At 42.7% G+C, this 19,591-nt stretch overlaps 1 protein-coding gene across 3 annotated transcripts in view; it reads right to left on the bottom strand.

Annotated features, from left to right (window-relative positions):
• LOC143280655 (uncharacterized) overlaps window positions 1–18,900 on the bottom strand; it is a 28,542-nt gene extending 9,642 nt beyond the window's left edge. For 2 of the 3 annotated variants that reach the window (XM_076585381.1, XM_076585384.1), the window contains exons 1-2: window positions 17,624–18,355; window positions 15,318–16,743 (exon numbers count right to left, since the gene is read on the bottom strand). The gene's annotated coding sequence lies outside the window, so the exon portion shown is untranslated. Of the gene's footprint in view, window positions 1–15,317; window positions 16,744–17,623; window positions 18,356–18,739 lie in introns of those variants that run through there. The other variant, XM_076585382.1, reaches the window with a different exon arrangement.
• Between the last annotated feature and the right edge of the window lie 691 nt (window positions 18,901–19,591).

Below are 19,591 nucleotides of genomic sequence, written 5' to 3'. Positions count from 1 at the left end.
AACACGGACATGTGACTGTTCAACTGTGGAGGTGAACCTCGTTGACTCACTTGTGTAAACAAAGTGAGTCTATGTTTTAACCCGGTGTTCGGTTGTCTGTGTGTGTGTGTGTGTGTGTGTGTGTGTGTGTGTGTGTGTGTGTGTGTGTGTCCGTGTGTCTGTGTGTCTGTGTGTCCGTGGTAAACTTTAACATTGACATTTTCTCTGCAAATACTTTGTCAGTTGACACCAAATTAGGCATAAAAATAGGAAAAATTCAGTTCTTTCCAGTCATCTTGTTAAAAACAATATTGCACCTCTGGGATGGGCACAAAAAAAATAAAAAAGAAGCCTAATTATATGCAAACTGCATTTACTGTTATATTTATGTTTTTTGTATTCTCTAAACTTGGCACTTTGACCTCTTATTCTGACACAACAACAAGAGGAGTCATTATTATCATTTTTTGTTCAAACAGGAACTTCTTTTGCTAAGCATGGAATTTTTATTTATTTTGCAAACGTTTTGGTGCAGATAGTAAAAAAAGGGAAAATACTCTGAAATTATTGCTAGGGGACTTAATTTATCACGAGTGAGTCTTGAAGGCCTTGTTTTTGTTGTGTATTCATCTCTGAGTTCTCTCGTATTTTCATCCTACACCATTGTTTCTATCGCGTTAACACTACCATGAGCTCAGTCTTTTCCGTCTGATATTAAGTGCCTCCAAAATATATTTAGGGATTGACTAAAGGCACAACAGGAAATTATTGTGGAACAGCAGCTTCAAAATGAATCAGAGAGGGAAGAAAAAGAGATATTTAGATAGACAGATGGACAGAGAGAGAGATAGACGGATACGGATCCAATACAGGCCATGGTCCTTCAAGAATGGGTGGTGTAAACAAACATTACATAGGTAGTATATTTACATAAGAGAGAGAGAGAGACAGAGAGTGGGGGAACAAGCAAAATGAGACAGACCCGGGTCTCATGCTGTATGAATCTAGCTTGTGACCCTAAATCAGAGGGAGAGAGGCAGAGGCAAAAAGAGTCAGTGTATGAGAGACAATGTGTGTGTGAGAGAGAGACAGAGAGAGAGAGAGAGAGAGCTGTAGATACAGACAGAATCTGACACAGAGACAGATAACAGTCAGAGAGAGAGAGAGAGAGAGAGAGCAAATAAACGTGTAACCCGACAGTCGAACAAGAGTTTACGATTTGCAACGGGGCGCTATCAAAAGACTTTTGGCTCTACCGATCCTAAATTGGAATAAGTTTTTCTTTCTTTTCCCCGCCCCCTCCCCCCCTTCTCTCTCTTTCTCTCTCTCTTTATTCAAATCTGTTTTACCCGTTGCACCAAAGCGACTTTATCAAAAACCTTCCGATCTTTACCTCACTTTTTTTTGTTTGTTTTTTGTTTGTTTTTGTTTGTTTGTTAGGGTAGGGTCAGAGTTGGGGGGTATAAGAAGAAAAAAGGTTTTCTTGTTTTATGTCAACTATTTGCCTTCTACGTGTCTAGGATTTTAGCATTTCTAATATATTTGCGCATTGGTTTATTCTGTCCAATCATTTCATTTCATTTTAGGCTAGTGTTGGACATAAACCTAGGATAGGCTCTCAAAGCCTGACCAGCACTTCAGGTTTATGCGAAGGTATGGCATTTGCTCCTTTGAAGTTGCTTTTTTTTCCGAAAGCAGATATAGTGAAACGTAAGTGGATTAATCCGTACGCTTTGACACATCTTTGACACTGAAACTGAGGTTCCGGCGAGGGGGGTGAGACTGGGGCAGGAAGGGGGAAAAGGGGGTGAGGTAGGAAGGGGAAGCCAGGAGTGAGAGAGTGCACGATAAAGACCTCAGTGTGAGAGAAAAAGAAGGAACAAATACGGATATATATATATATATCATGGCGGCTACAACCAGGTTCAGGTTGACAAAGAGAGCATGGACAAATAGGAAGGTGACGGAACGCACCAATACCAAGGTCCGCAGGACGTGCGTCTAAAGCAACCATCTTGTGGGGCAGTGAGTTCTGGGCCGGGTTGCATGAGGAGATCTTTGCAGCAATAAGTTTGCTTAACGTTAAGACTGTTCCTAAGTGAATGGAATCTACCGTGGAGTTAGGAACACTCTTAACTTTAAGCAAACTTAGCGCTGCTCAGTTCGCTCACGCAACCCGCCCCTGGACCCTGCGCGTCCGGCAAGAACGAAAGTTTAACACCTACTTAAAAAAAAAAAAAATCCTCCTCAATGTTACCTTTAAATTGCAGCTGGGATGATAAAACAGTAAGTAAAGAAAAAATAAACAAACATGTCTTAATCCAGAAACAAAATCTACCAGTCCTTCCTCTGTATCAGTTTACGGAGTTGGTTTTTTTTTTTTTCGCAACCCTTCCCCCTCCACACACCCACCCACACACACACCCATTCCCCCCTCCTCCTATGTATGAGCTGACTGTTTTGGGGTGTACTGAATTCAACGGGTCCATTCACATGATATCTTCCTCTCTTTATCTCCGTGTCTCCCTTCCAAAGCTTCCACTCCTCAATGTACGAAGTATGTCAACACATTCGACTGGTCGTGACTGTGTATAAAGAGTTCTATTCAGCTCCATTCGGCTGGAAAGGGCTACACGCAAAAAGAATGCTGACCCATAAATCAATGAATGCTTGTTGCTGTCATTTTTTCTTCTTTCTGCAAACATCAGATGACTTGTGTACTGCATGCATCTAAAGCCATAGTATGGATCGCGTGTTCGTCTGTGTGCGTGTCTGTACAGACAGTCTGTATTGAACATGGTTTCAACAGTCTACATATGGTCACACCAGAATCTACTTGACGGGCTGGGTTGTACACAACCACCCTGTCCTATCCAGTGCCATCTTTATTCATAAGCATTCTTAAACGGAGCCTTTCCAACATCGCCACAACACGCACATTCAGTTCCTTAGTACGCCATTATCTGGGAGTTGTAGAGGAGGTGTTTTTTTTGTTGTTGTTGTTTTTTTCCACGGTTGACATGATTTCATTCATCAACTCTTTCTGAAGCCAGGCTTTTTTGTGGAGGTCTTTTCTTGTTTGTGTTCGGGGGCTCGCTGGCGTTCTCCATGTGTTGTGTACATGTTCATAAGATTATTTAGGTGGGTAGGTTGGTGGGTTAGTATGTCTACCTGTCTAGATCAGCAGCTGGGCTGAAGTTTTGCCGAAAGAATCAACATGAAAGATTAAACACAGACGAAACGTGGGCTAGTTACGTTTGGGTTTAAAAATGGCGACACCCATCCATCTCAGGTGATGTGGCTGACAGGCATACCCGTCCTGGAGAAAGATAGACATGAAACAAAATGAAACGAAAGAAAACGAAACGAAACATCCGGCCATCAGGGTAAAAACTGAAAAAACGATAAGAAAATACAGAAAAAAAACAACGAGAGGGGGATATAAGAAAAAAAGAAAAACTATTCAGGACAATAGGATATAGAATAATTGTGCACATGCAATAACACACACACACACACACACACACTCATTCACTTGCACTCATACATATAATAAGCATTTCTGCACAGTTCAAAGACGTATGAACAATACAGTGAAGCGAGAGAAAGAAAGCAAGAATAAGGTACGAAAAAAGACCAACAACACCAAAAAAAACCCCAAAAAACCTACAAAGACGGGGTGGAGAAAAAGATAGATGCAGAGAGAGCTGGAGAGTCAGGCATGAACACGATATTAATGATCAAAAACGATGTCGCGGATAATAAATGTATATTTATCCATAATTTTATGTAACACTTATAAGATATTTTCCATAAAATATTCACGACATAATTATGTTCTTAAATAGAGGGATGCTTTTACAGGTATTGACTTTAACATTTTCATTCCACAAGCAAACCCACGAGTATGGACTTGATATATATATATATATATATATATATATATATATATATATATATATATATATAGCGAGAGAGAGAGAGAGAGAGAGAGAGAGAGAGAGAGAGAGAGCATCTAGTATCTAATAATGCTTGTATTGACACAACCAGAACAACACACTTTACAGTTAACACTACAGCCAGGATGCCAAAGTTTTATTTAGGGTGTACACGGAGGAGGGGTGGTGGTGTGAATTGACAGCCTTCTGAATACGGGAACTTGGCTCAATGCCAACACAGTGCTATGTAGACACCCAGACGAAACGAAACGGAAAAAAGGAAAGAAAGAAAGAAAGAAAGGGGGAAAAAAAAGCTGAGTACATGCTAGACAGACTATCACTGAATAGAGTGCATCTGTGTACGCGTGTAAGAGAGTGTTGACGAAAGAGTTTTTTTTTTTTTTTTTTTTTTTTAAAGTGAACCGTTTTATTTCATTTCAACTGATGTCTTTTCGAGTACATTAGCGAACTGGGAATAAGTGTATCAGGGTCACCAATTTAGTGACGGACGAATCGGGAATCGGCGAAGCAGGGATTGGCAAAGCGGGAATGGGTGGATCAGGATTAGGCGAATCAGTAATTGGAGAATAGGGGTGATTGGAGTTAGTGGTAACGCGTCCGCCTAGGAAGCGAGAGAATCTGAGCGCACGGGTTCGAATCTCACACACGCCAGTTTTTTCTATCCCCTCCCCTTGACTTTGAGTGGTGATCTGGACACTAGTCATTCGGATGAGGCGATAAACCTCTGAAGTCCTGTGTGAAGCATGCACTTAGCGCACGTAAAAGAACCCGAGGCAACAAAAGGGGTTGCTCCTGGCAATATTCTGTAGAGAAAAATCCACTTTGACAGGAAAATTAATACACTTGCAGGGCAGTAAAGAAGGGTGGCGCTACATTTCAGCTACGCGATTCCCCCCACCCCCGTGTGTGTGTGTGTGTGTGTGTGTGTGTGTGTGTGTGTGTGTGTGTGTGTGTGTGTGTGTGTAAGGTTGGTGGTGGGGTGGGGGGTATGCACATACGTATGTTTGAATGTACCTGTTATATGTTTGTATGCACTGGATATATGTGTGCACAGTTTGTTAGGAACATTTTGGTGTGTATATATGTAACACTGATGTAAAGTGTTATGTATAATATCATGTTTTGAAAACTACCCAGAGCGGTTTTCTGGGTACATACCATTATTATCGTTGTTGTTGTTGTTGTTGTTATAATCATGCGTCGACTGCATTTAGAAAGCAACACATTACATCACAAGACAATACAATATGACTGCTAATTCATCACAGTCACTTTGTGTCTGCTCAATCTAGAGCCACATAAATGCAATGACAAGAACGTGTCGATTCAGAAAGGATAGGCCAGAATCAGCGCGGAGAACTTTGATGCAAACTTAAAAAGATAACTTGAAAAACATAAACAGTTTTACATTATAAATATTGCCATGTTCACAAACAAATGTAAATATACAGAAAATTATTGACAACTGTGTCCAAAAAAGAAAAGAAGAAGAAGAAGAAAAAGAAGTAGAAGAAGGAGAGGGAAAGAAAGAAAGAGAGAGAGAGAGAGAGATTACAGATGCTCATACTGATATCATGGATGTTGGCGCCATGCAGTCATAAATCTCCCGATTGAATAAAACAAATGAAAAACACATATGGTGTAGAAAAATACACTGACACCAGATTTTCTGCAAAAAGCGAATGGAAATGGACTCCTCTTTCTGTCTGTCTGTCTGTTCTCAAGGCAAAGGGATGAATATATATATAACAATATTTATCTAGCGAGGAATAAAGATTATCTTGCTCTCTCTCTCTCTCTCTCTCTCTCTGTGTGTGTGTGTGTGTGTGTGTGTGTGTGTGTGTGTGTGTTGAGAGAGATGTAGAGAGAGAGACAGAGACAGAGAGAGAAAGAGAGAGGAGAGAGAGAGAGAGAGAGAGGACAGAGAGAGAGAGAGAGAGAGAGAGAGAGAGAGAGAGAGAGAGTGTGTGTGTGTGTGTGTGTGTGTGTGTGTGTGCGTGTACCACGCACTGGAAGAGATCCTGCACAACTGCCGAGTCACTTCGGTGGTGTTCAGTGCCTGTTTTGATTCAACATAGACAGCACACCACCACTTTTTTTTCTGTTAACGAAAACGGTTTTCTCTCTCTCTCTCTTTGTTTCACCCGAAACACGTAATTCAAAAATTCAAAGTCTTTAAATTTCCATCGGCCATGAACTGTCCATGCTGTACGATATGGGCGCGGGCATCTGAGAACGATCATGACATTCCACACACCATCTCTTAAGAACTGACCCTTTTTTGTGTGGCAAAATGCATCTTCTCTAAGCAGGTGGTAGACTTAGGCGTTGTTGGACTTCTGATCCACTGGTCACCGATTATCAGAGTTCGAGGTCTCGTCCCAGGCATGGAGTTGTGTCCATGGGCGAGATACTATACTCTGATTTTCCCCACCCCACCCAGGTGTGAATGGGTACCTGACCCAGGTTGGGGAAGGTTGAAATGGCGGAAGAAGATGATTTGATTCCTCCCTCACCTTCCTGTGCCGAGCCCCTGACACAGCGCATATGAATTTACTGCCCTCTATGGCCGTGGAAGGATATGGGAACTTAAAGATTCAACTTTTAACTGTTCGAAGATTCCATGTCAGTCATTCCTGTGTTCTTCCAAACCCCGAAAACAATAATGACAGGAAATCCCTTTAGACCTCTTCATGCATGCGTGTGTTCTTCAGCTTAACGTCTATTCATGTTGTGTGATTTCAGACAAAAAACAAAAACAAATCCGTATATAAAAGAACGATAATTAAATACAATGTAAGACGCAAACTTGTTTTTAAAGAAATTTGAGCAAACTGGACTGTGAAGCAAACTTTCGTATTTCTTATTAACTGTAACAAGAATTATCAACAACATCGTCAAACCATCTTTCCGCATGCTTGATTGTTAAGAGGCTCCCAATACAAAAAAAACAAACAAACTTTGATCAATGTTCTTTTAGACTACCAGCCACCGTGTCGAAGTGGTTACCGTCGTGGACTGACGACTGGAAGGACGCAGGTTCGAACCGTTGCCGACTCGTACGCTGAGTGTGCTGTGGACTCAAGCAGGTAGACTGGGACTACACAATCGAGAGTCACTCATTACACGGATGCGTCTTTTGGAAATGTTGCTCAAATTTCCTGACCAAGACTGCTGGTGTCTGTATCTCTGAAGCTTGGTTTACGCCGGGGTATATATTACTACCGTGTCAAAGAGCCCCAAATCTAGATGCGCTCCAATAGTAGCTTCGTTATCACCCCCATCATCATTCATTACCACCGAAATATATAAAACAAACAAAATGTCCCGAATTCTGGTGTACACGCCCCCCCCTCTCCCCCCAAAACAACAACAACAACAACAAAACAACAACAAACAAACAAACACATACACACACACGAAACACAAACAAAGAAACAAAAATCGACCAACTAGTTATGGATTTGACATGGTGGTGTGCACTTCTCAAAAAAAAAAACATGTGTCTTATACGTACACATTCCTTATTGTATGTACTGCCATGTTCTGTTTGTCAGTTTAAATGTGTTGGGTATTTCTGTGAAATGAATTGAAAACCCAAAACATCATGGCACAGTTCCAAGTCAAGCATACCTGCATTCTGTTCGGCGATAAAGTGAATGTTAAATGTCTGCCTCGGGATCGAGACTTGAAAGGAAAGCAGCAATATAGCTATCAATAAGCGAATAAATAAGGAAATACATTACGGTTGAGATGATAAATAAAATGAGGCCTATCCCCACCCCCACGCCCTCTCTCTCTCTGTCTGTGTGTTCTACTTTATGATTCTGAATAAGGAACAGGCTCTTTCTTTCTCTCCTACTCCCATGCTGAGTTGCGGACAATTTCTTTTCGTGTATGTATTTACTGGCATACGCAGCTCGTACCACTGGTGTGTATCATATTACAAATTTAGCATGATACATGTTTTGAAATGAAATGTCTGCATGTGCGTACTTGCAAACACCCCCCACCCCCCAAGCCAAGCCACGAACATAATTATTCATATCTTGTCTTCACTGTTCTGGAGTGTCACGGTGGATTTTCGTTACCAGAAACTCTTGATTCACAAGACAGGCTTCTTTCAGAAAAAAAAAGTGTACAGTGGTTATTTGAGGTCTGATTCCAATTGAACAAAGGCGGCTGTCAGCACACGCTTCCTCGCAATCCCACAGCTTCTCTCACTTTCGCACGCCTTCTCTCACTAGAGCGGTTTTCTGGATAAATATAAGCATCCATTATTATTATTATCATTATTATTTTCAGCATCATCATCAGGTAGAAACGGTAATGCGTTTGACTTTTGATCCAGAGTTCATCGGTGATTAGAGTTCGAGGCCCCGTTTCGGTATGGTGTCCTTAGGAAAGGCACCTTACTCCGGACATTCCTCACTCCACTTAGGTGTGAATGGGTACCGACTTCGGTCAGGGATGGTTAATATAAAGGAAGATTGATTAAAAATATTCGGAAGGAGAGGACTGGGCTCTGCCTTCCAATACCGAGCCCCAGACACTGTGGAACTGAGTTCAATGCCCCACTGACCGTTACAGGCTACGGTACCTTTAACCTTTTCAATTACCCTTACATGGAAACGGTGATCGTTGGTATTACGCTCTCCATATCTCCATATCTTCAGTTGATATCTTTGCTCCCGCATGTATCTTAGGTACATGTGTATCCCTGTCTCTCTCTACGTCTCTCTGTCTTTGTCTTGTTGTTTGTCCCTTCCTCTCTCTCTCTCTTTCACTGCCTCTGCCACCCCTCCCCAACCATACCACACTTCAACTTCCGTCTCTCTCTTTCTCTCTCGCTCTCGGTAGCTTCCCTTGCTTGGCAGCCAGCAAGACGCGAAAATCTCCAGCTGTAACTTAATAACTTATTTGCAAATAAATCCCATCCATTATGCCTGTTGTGGGACTGCCGTCGACGCTGCACAGCATGCTGAACACAATGCTGCAAGATATGACGCTGTCCTCTTTCAAGACAGAAGGCAGGGGCGAATAAACTGTCGTCGTGCTCAGACTGACAGCGACTGGTCAACACCATGTTACACTGACGGGCTCAACAACACAGTCCCGCCGTGTACCGAAGAAAATGTCCTTCACGGGTATTGAATAGACATGAAACGAGCCGAAGCCCATAGACTGAAACCAGGAGAAGACAGGCAAGTGATCGTGCATCGCCCCCCTCAGGACTATTTTTGCCAACCCCTCCCAACCTCGTTTATACCACTGACGACGCTGACATCGAAGCTGTTGACCTGTCTTGGTACGACAACCCACCCCCACCCCCCTCCCTCTGCACCCCTGTCACCGACCAGCAGATCGACATGGCACAAGGCGGACAAGATTCTCGTGCAGTGATAATTCTTCAAACCGAATCCACCGTTGTGCAGACACGTCGCGACGCAGAGATAAGTGAGTTAAAAGGCATAGGAAGTTGCATGGCCCTCGTGCCCCAAAACACTGACAGCACTGACTCGGACAACAAGGACGATTCCCAACTTGACAATGAACCGTGTGAACTGATGCATGAAAATGTCCAGTCGGGAGATGGCCAACAGATAATGTTATGTATAGAAGAATCGGCCAAGAAAATGGACAATTTAATGAATGTGTTGGAGACATTAACCCAAATGTTTGTGAAAATGAATGGGAAGGAAATCCTGATTAGAACTTAACTGGTTCTGCAGTGTGATTTTCAGTTGAATGTGATTTTTTTTTTCTGATGACACAGATTTGGAAATTTATGTACTTGTCTTTGCATGACATATGATTGGTCACATGTCGCAGTGTCCATGTCATGATCATTTGTACAGTGCGTGTTATCTTTATTTCGTTATATTGTTTGCCTGTACAACCCTTTTCCCACTATATCCCCTTGTGAATGGGCTACTTGGGCCTGACAGCAATAAATCATTCGTTCGTTCGTTCGTTCTTCTCTCTCTCTCTCTCTCTCTCGTTCGATTTAGTTGATAGGTGCCATTTGTGATCAATACTCAGAAAAAAATTGTATTAATGGTAAAATGTACAAAGCAATTCAAAGTATGTACAATATCGCTAAGGAAAGAGTTCGCGCAGACGGTGAACTCATTTATGTATTTATGTGCCCTAACGGACTGAAACAAGGAGAAATTTGTAGTCCTGTTTTTTTGCTGTTGTTCCTTTTTATCAATGAGCTGGCAAACAAAATTATTCAAAATGGAAAACACGGTATATCGTCTGCTGCTATTATATTAGTGTCATATACTGTTGTCGGTCTTTAGCAGCAATTGAACATCTTAAGTGACACTGCCAGGAAGCTTGGATTGATAGTTAACTTAGAAAAATCCAAAGTGATTGTCTTTAGAAAGGGTGGTCATCTTTCTGCAAGAGAAAAATGGGTTTACAATGGAACACAACTGGAAATTGTCAACCAGTATAAATATTTAGGTGTATTTTTTCAGCAAGTTTATCCTCTTCCTATGCACTTAAGGATATGATAGCTAGAGCAAAAAAGGGTGTGGTTGGTATCTTACGACTCCTTTGGTCTCTAGGTAATCGTTTGTTTGTTTTTTTTTGTTGTTTTTAATGTGTGATACAGCCCATATTAACTTATGGTTCTGAGGTATGGGGCCTCACAGCTGACTATTCTATCATCGAACGAGTACATTTATTTGCAATTAAAAGATTACGGAACGAGAGCATCCGGACACCAAACGCATTAGTTTATGGGGAAACTGGAAGATTCCTACTGTTTATAAACGTCTGTATTCGGCATGTTAAATACTGACTAAATCTAACAATAATGTCTGACGATCGCATTCTACGAAAGTCTTCCAAAATGCTCTGCAGACAGACCCAGAGTGAGAGCAGCGAGACGAGAGATTAATGGTGTTTAGAAATTGATGACACAAGTGGTGGAGATGGCACCAAACTGTGAGAGGCTCAGAGAGAGAAAGAGACAGAGGGAGAGACAGAGAGAGGCAGAGAGACAGAGACAGATACAAACAGAGAGAGAGAGAGGCTGACAGAAATAAAGAGATAGAAGAGAGATATAGAGAGGAGAGAGGGGTGAGGGTGGGGGTGGGGTTATCTGACCCTCTCCCTTCATTATTCACTCTCATTCTTTCACAAAAAATTACAAATGATTATCTACTGCTGCTGGTATGAATAAGGGATAGACAGATAGACAGACAGAAAGACATGCGGACGGACAGACAGACAGATAGATAGACAGACAGATGGATGGATAGATAGGTATAGGTAGAGACAGAGAGAGGGGAAAGATAAAGCTGACCCTGTTTCTCCACTTTTTATTTCCTCTCCTTACATACTTTTACACACATCACTTATCACTAAACACAGTTCCAGATATAATGAAGGGTTCGCGTCAGTGTGAGTAAATGTGAGAGCTTTGGACATGATAATGGTGTGTGTGTGTGTGTGAGAGAGAGAGAGAGAGAGAGAGAGAGAGAGAGAGAGAGAGAGAGAGAGAGAGAAACCGAGAAAGGGAGAGTGAGAGCGAGAGACAGCGACAGACAATTAGAGAAAGAAAGTTCAGAGCCAAGAACTTTTAATGTAAGGTCACCGACCTGTACATATATTTTTCACGCGTTGTGCTCTCTCTCTCTCTCTCTCTCTCTCTCTCACACACACACACACACACACACACACACATATATATATATAAGGTTGAGATGGATGAACAACAATACTTCGCTAAGAGTGAGAGAGAGAGAGAGAGAGAGAGAGAGAGAGAGAGAGGGAGGAGGTGAGAGAGAGTGTGTCTGGAACAGAGAGAGAAAGAGATAAATAGAAAGACGGACACACACACACAGAGAGAGAGAGACAGAGACAGACAGACAGACAGGCAGACAGACAGACAGACAGACAGAGACAGAAACAGAGACAATGACATATACTTTGAGACAGGGACAGAGAGAATAAGAGAGAGAGGGTGTGAGGGGGTGGGGGTGGGAGACAAACAGAGACAGAGAGAAAGAGAGACACAATTCAGAACTCAAAACGTTTATATTTAAGGACTAAGATTGTATGACACAGTCTGTTCTTCCAAAACGTCCTTGCTAATCCACATCCACTAAAATAGTGCACACACATATTCTTCTTCTTCGTTCGTGGGCTGCAACTCCGACGTTCACTCGTATGTACACGAGTGGGCTTTTACGTGTATGACCGTTTTTAACCCGCCATGTTGGCAGCCATGCTCCGTTTTCGGGGGTGCACACATATATGAAGGAAGAAGAAAGGAAAAGAAAATTCATACGGAGGACATGCAGAACACACACACACACACACACACACACACACACACACACACACACACACAGAGTTTGACAGATGGATAGGAGATAGAGAGAGAGAGAGAGAGAGAGAGAGAGAGAGAGAGAGAGAGAGAGAGAGAGAGAGAGAGCATCAGTACTATCTAATTACAACAAATGATAAACGATGAGATCACCATGGTCACATTTTTGCTGTTGTTCGTCATGTCCATGTATGACATGTGCAACTGCTACTGTAGTGACTACCACCACCACCAGTATTACTTATATAACAGCCAATATCATCACAAGTAAACAACAAATGCACTTCTACATTTTTACAAAAACAAAACAAAAGAAACGAAAAAGAGACACATAAAAAAACATATTTAAAACCCCAGAACAAAACAAAAAAGAGAGAAAATAAGAGAGAGAGAGTGAGAGAGTCAGAGAGAGACAGAGAAGTAATAACGACTAATCAATGTCAATAGTAGAGACATAAATGTCCTCTTTGTTACTGCCAACAGTAGTTTCCATATCTGAGTCAGTTATGGTTGGAAGAATTGAAGATGTTTATGCAGGTTTTGTTGAAAATAAGCAGAGAACTACCCGTTTGTACGCACTGAAGAAGGGTGTTCAATACGAATGCACCTGAAAATGTAAAGCTAGTTTTGAACAGATCAGTTAGGGTGCGTGGTAAAATATATTTGTTAGAGCCAAAGCAGGTTTTGTATATATTGTGGTGCCATGTGCACTTTGTACACGAGTTATGCTTAGTTAAATTCGATCTGTTTTTGTAATGGAAGGGTGTGTAATCTGACTTGTTTTTTTCTGAGGCTTTAATCTGACTTTTTTTTTTCTGATCCCGATAAATAGCTGCTCTCTTGTGGACGGAATTAAACTTCGTTATGATGAATATCTGCGGCACCGCTCCAGACTACAGATGCGTTATTTATGAGAAAAACTGTGAGTGTGAAAGAACATTTTGCGAGCATAGCTTGGGCTAATTAAGTAAAAACTGACTGCGTGCCAATTTTTTACTGAGTAAGTATGAGATTGCCTTGCCATTTGAGTTCATCATCTATTATGACTCCTAAGACGCGGTACTCGTGAACTTGTTCAATGGAGTTATCGTCGACATTCCAAATGAGAACAAGGGGATTTATGTGATGCTTTTGTCTTAATGTGTTAAGCCTTTGTTTTGTAGAGCTGAAGTGCTACTGAGTTGGGTTTGCACCATTTAGATACATCATTTAAAACCGTTTGAAGAGAATGTTGAAATAAAGCTATGCCAGCAGCACTGGAATGGATGGAAGTGTCATCTGAAAAAAATCACATGAGATATTGGGGTCTGATATGGACAAAGAAAGATTACAGATAAATATGCAGAATAGTAGTGGTCCTATAACGTATCCTTGAAGGACTCCACTTTTATCGCTCCTGTGGAAGAGATGTTGCCACTGGTAAACACATGTTGTGTTCTGCTGTTATGGTATGATTTGAAAACGGATAAAGTGACTGGGACTCTGAGATACAATGATAATTTTTGAAGTACTATATTGTGGTAAACGAGATCAAATGCTTTCTTAAAATCAAGAAAAAACATCACCGAAGATTTAACTGCGATTGATACCAGACAACCATGAATTACACAAACAGACTATGTTGTTTGACATCAATGACGATGTCGGAAGCCCAACTGTGAAGGATGGAAAATTTTGTGATTTTCAAGGTAAAGCATATATTTGTGAACGTGTCTTTCAAGTGCTTTTTTTCTGCCCCATCATCTGCACCATTTCAGTGGCATTACTCCCACGCCGCTCGTTTAGATTCCCCCATACACGACCACACCCGGGTTCGTCTGTCACAGTTCCATCGTCGGCAGTCTACAGGGAACCATCGATGTTAGGTCGCCAGGAAGCCACATACCAGAGGAGACCCTGCACTGCTGCTGAGTCACTTCGGTGGTGTTCAGTGGTGCCTGTTCTGATTCAACGTACTTAGGACAACACCTACTAAGCCCCCTACTAACGACAATAATAGCTTGGTCGCGGAGCCAGACTGAGTGAGCGTCCCTCCCAGAGTGGAGACCGCCACCACGTCCCTCAAACAAAAGCCCCCCATGAATCTGCCGACACTGAAGACATTGACAGGACTCGCCCCAAGCATAGAAGTGGAGGGGTATCGAAAATGAGGTCACCATGAGAGCAGGGCATGAAAGGCCACAGACTCTGAGACTGTTTTGTTTATATTGATGATAATGAAGGAGGAGGAGGACAATGACGATGACGATGCTGCTATGGAGGTCCATTTTGGTTTGGGACTGCGTGACAAGGCTGAACTCTACGCTTCCTGTCATAATGATATCCCGGCGTTAACCAGGCCCGAGAGATACAGACACTTGCAGTGTTGGTCAGGTAATTAGAGCAACACACCCAAAGACGCATCCTTGAAGTGGATGGCACCCGACTGTCTGGTCCCAGTCTCCCCATTTAAGCCCACAGCACACTCAACTCTGGGTAGGAGCCGGCCACGGGCCGAAAAACCCACCTCAGCTGGGATTCGAACCCGCGTCCTCCCAGCCGTCAGTCCGCGACGCTAACCACTTCGCCGCGGCGGCTGGTTCCAAGTGCTTTTTGATAACACTGAGAAGAAGTAAACCAGGCCAGAAGTCGTTCACATTTTACATGTCGTTTATCTTCGGTAATGGGGATAACTTTTGCTGATTTTTGTGCAAAGGAGGATGACAGAGAGCCAGAGACAGAGACACAATGACACAGAGACAGAGAGAGGGAGAGACAGGCAGAAACAGATCTAGAGAGAGACACAGAGAGGCGGGATGACAGAGAGAGACTGAGAAAAAAACAAGCAAGAACCCCAAAACACTCCTCGACACCAAAAGAAAAAAAAAACCGCTGCTGCTTAAAGCAACCAAACCAAACGAAACTGGCCAGACACACCCGAACGCGCGCGAGCGCGCGCGCACACACACACACACACACATACACACACAACCCCACCCCATACATCCCAACTCAGTGGACACAGTACAGTTATAAATAAACATAAATTCATTTACCCTGTCTCCTCAGGCGCGACGACGACTTGACAAAACACAGCCAGACACTCACTCACTGGGGTTGGTCGGTGGATCCACGGAATCTGTCGCCCACTCCTCAATTCCCACACTGCTGGACACGCCCCACTACAGGTAAACAGGCCCCAGATGGAATCCGAAAAGAATATACACACACAAAAAATAAAACACTGCAGCTGACTGTTGTTTTCCAAGAGAAACGACTCCCTTTTCGATGGAAAATTACATTGGCACGCCTTGGGGGAAATAATACTCAAAGTTACCGTGAACTGTACTTTCCAGGAAATAAACACTGTGACAGCATTGTTATTTTCACATGAGGAAAGAAACTTCCTGTTTTACAAAGGAAAATGTAACCTGCGCGGCTGGGAAGAAAAGAAAAGAAGAAGAAGAAGAAGAAGAAGAAGAAAAAAAAAGCTCCCAAAATTTCTGCGAACTGCACCAATCTAAAGCTGAAGAGAACGTACAACTATCGATAAGATAATCATGTCTATTCGATCCAGTAGAAAGCACAATGTTCGATTTTTTGCTTGTTTGCTTTCTTTTAAGTCTTGCGAAGACGGTCCAACGTGAACTGGCGGCAAACTGTGGAGAGAGAGAGAGAGAGCCCAGCGACTTGTCTGAGAAAGATGGTGGGGTGGTGACACCAACAAACTGTCTGAGGACCGCAGAGATGGGAGCGTCTTGACGGTCTCTTTCGTCCAACGATTCGGGAGCGTGTAAGTGAGGTTTTTTTGTTTTTTGTTGTTGTTGTTGTTGTTTTTCGTGAGGCGAGTGTATGATTTCCTGAGGGAAGAGATTTTTTTTTTTTTTCCCCCTGTGCTAAAACACCGGTGGTGTTTTTTTCATGGATTTTGTTTTTCTCTTCCACACCGTGGACTCTGGATTTGGATACTCTCACGGTTCAGGAACTACAGCAGTCATCACCTGGTTCCGCTTGGTGGCACTGTCGCGCATGACTTGTCTTCCCGGCAAAATAGCCTGGGATTGTTGTTGTTGATGAGTAGTTTTTTTTTTTCCTCCCCTCCTAAATGACATTGACATTCGAAATACGTACAGGGAATGGTTGAATACAGCTGGTATGATTGTGTGAGAACTAACTGAATGGACAGTGTGGTGTGTTTGTGATATTAGGCTGGGAGCCTTCTGCTTTTATATATATAACAAAAAACCCAAAAAAAACATTAAGCGTTGTATAAACTTGATGTATCTAGAAAAGTGGTTGGCTTATGTTCAGACTGGTATCTCTTCTTAAGTCTCTAAAACGGTGGACGCGATGTCTTTCTTTGGCTGTCGTCCTGTTGGTAGTGGTAGTGGTGTTGACTGCAAGATTCGTCGAATCCATTCCACCTTTGACCCCTTCACTGTTGCCGACGGTTATGCTTGTCTATGAGGGGCTGTCACCTCACTGAAATCAGACAGAACTAAAAGGTCAGATTGTCAGTCAGCAATCTTTATTTAGACTTCTTTCTCTCGTGATGGCATTACCTTTGCTCTGTCAAATCAACCACACCACACAAATCACACAATTTCAATGTAGAAAATGCATAAAGAATGCATGCCACAATGATCTATTTTCACCAAGTGAAGGGTTAAATAAAGGTTATGTCATGTCACAACAAACGATACATTCCCCGAATATTAGAGCCGTTGAATAACAAAAAGTCACAGCTTTGTTACCGTTCAAAGCAAAACAAAAAATCGCGAAGCGTCAATTGTTTTCGTACTTTTTTTTTTCTTTTTCTTTCGATCAACATTTATTCTGTTGTCTTATAGGGTTTTTTTGTGTGTTTTTTTTTTTCGCTTCATACAATTAAAGGATCGGATTGTTTAATGCTTCTTTGCCTTTCATAAATCACTGCACGGTTATGCTATCATTGATAACATTCCTCTTGTCAGAATTGCAAAGCACGTAAATGATTATTGTGCAATGTTTCAAGTTCAGCCGTTCCATTTGGCTAAACCAAACGATAGACACCCCCTTGATCTACTACTTTCATTAATCTACATTTACCCCGCAAAAAATGTACTTTTAAATGCACCCCACAAAAAAATGTACTTACAGCGCCTGTGTTTACTGAAAGCCTGCCCCACTCTTTCAAATGTGCTGGCACTAGCAACTAGTAGGTCTGGCACTAAGCGAAAGGCAGAGTGGGAATACAGGAAATTATGACAGAACCCCCTCCCACCCGCAACACACACACACACACATACACATGTTTCACGTTACTTGGGGAGTCGATTTGAAAAGAAAAAAAATTAAAACAAGAAAACAAAAGAGTACAAACCGTATCACATCACAATCTTTGTCATCACCGGTCCACTTTCTTCTTCTTTTCTTCTCTCTTAACTCACTCAGTACGGCCAGTCCTCTCTTCTCCTCTACACAGACCCCTCGGATGTCCAGTGGGTGTCTCAATGACCCAACCTTTAGCTTCCGTCGTCAGAACTGTGGTATTCTTTGTCAACATTCACCTCTTCAGTGTAAGAGCCTTCCGCTTGCAATATTTTGATGATGGTAATTGGGGTGAAACGCTGTTGACGTCGTCTCTTTCGCCGTTCGTATGGAGAGAGTTAACTCTATGAGGAGTTCCTTGGGATCCGCACAGAACTGTTCGCCAGATTCCCCCACGTCAGTCGCTTATGTGTCCACTTTATACCACGATAACCTGGTATTGATATTCAATCCAGCGGAAAAGGACTGAACGAAGTGATCAGCATAAAACACAGGCACTCGAAGACGTATATGCACTTTTCGTTTTGCTTAACCAATTTAGGCATTTGTTGGCTCGTTCCAAAGATCGGATGTTGAAGTGTGCTCTTCCAGCTGAGCATTGATTCGCGTGGTGTGATTTCAGACAAGGACCGAACTGTCTTTGCCACTGCGTTCCACAGCTGTCGATCGTTGTTACAACTCTGCTCACTGATCTATCAACCAGACATGCGTGTGTGTACGATTCTGGTCTCTCTTGGACAGATCTTTGAAAAAAGTACTGTGCGTCAACAAACCACTTGCTCATTTCAACCGTGACAGCTCACAAGTCTTCATCATCCCCCCCACCCCAACCCCAACCCCCTTGCCTGCATGGTTTGTGAGATCAAGCTTAAAATCACCCAAGCATTTCAAGCTGAAAAGCATGATTTCTCGCCTCCCCCCCAAAAAAAAAGTAGATAACCAAAATAAGACAAACCGTTTTGACTGACTGAATCCAAGGGGAAAAAACAAACAAACCACAAAACAAACAACTTCGACACAGCCTGCAAAAGATCACGACCCCCCAACACCTTTATCGTCGGGTTGAAACGGAACACACAGCAACCAACGCCAGAACAGCAGTCACATGAGAGCAATGCCAATATTTGATCTAGCGCTCAGTCATACATAAGCTCAGCCCCCCACTTACCCCTCAAAAAAACGATATCACATGTCGATCGGTGCACTCAACAGGAAGCAGAAATCGATCTGCTGCAGTTGGCCAGTTGCATGGTCTTGGATTCCTTATTCTATTCCCTATAATGTGGCTTGGAGGATATCCGTAGAGGGACAGTAACAGTCCACTCCTCTGAGCAGACGAGCCCTGCAGTTCGTGGGTGGGAGTGTTTCATGCAACTGAAGAGGAGACAGCCACCACTGCTTTTGTGTGACTAGGGGTTGGGCTGAGCTGGGTTGGGTGGGTTTGTTTAGGCCAGGCGAGCTATTTGTGGTGTGTGTGTGTGTGTGTGTGTGTGTGTGTGTGTGTGTGTGTGTAGAGCTATTTGTGGTGTGTGTGTGTGTGTGTGTGTGTGTGTGTGTGTGTGTGTGTGTGTAAGGAGCTGCTTGGCAGACAGTGAGAGAGAGAGAGTAGAACACTTAGAGTACACATACAGAGTTAATACACTGACATACAGGGTATACATAAACACACACACACACACATACATACACACACACGCGCGCGCACGCGCTTGCACACACACACACACACACACACACACACACACACACACACAAAAACCAACAAAAAACAAAACAAAAAAACCACACACACATGCACACAAAGATAAATAACAGACCACAACAGACCACAGATTAAAGCAGAGACAGACAGTGGAAAGGAAAGGAAGGGGGAAAGAAATAAAAGAGAGACAGAGTGAGTGACAGACAGAGAGAGAGAGAGAGGGGGGGGGGGAGTTGGGGGGTTGGGGGTCGTGAAATAGAAACACACAGAGAGAAAGATCGAGACAGAGAGACCGAGAAAGACAGAGACAGGCAGACA

The sequence above is a fragment of the Babylonia areolata genome, chromosome 3 (assembly GCF_041734735.1).
Source record: "Babylonia areolata isolate BAREFJ2019XMU chromosome 3, ASM4173473v1, whole genome shotgun sequence".
NCBI classification, from domain to species: domain Eukaryota; kingdom Metazoa; phylum Mollusca; class Gastropoda; order Neogastropoda; family Buccinidae; genus Babylonia; species Babylonia areolata.
This window is presented reverse-complemented; position numbering and strand designations above follow the sequence as displayed.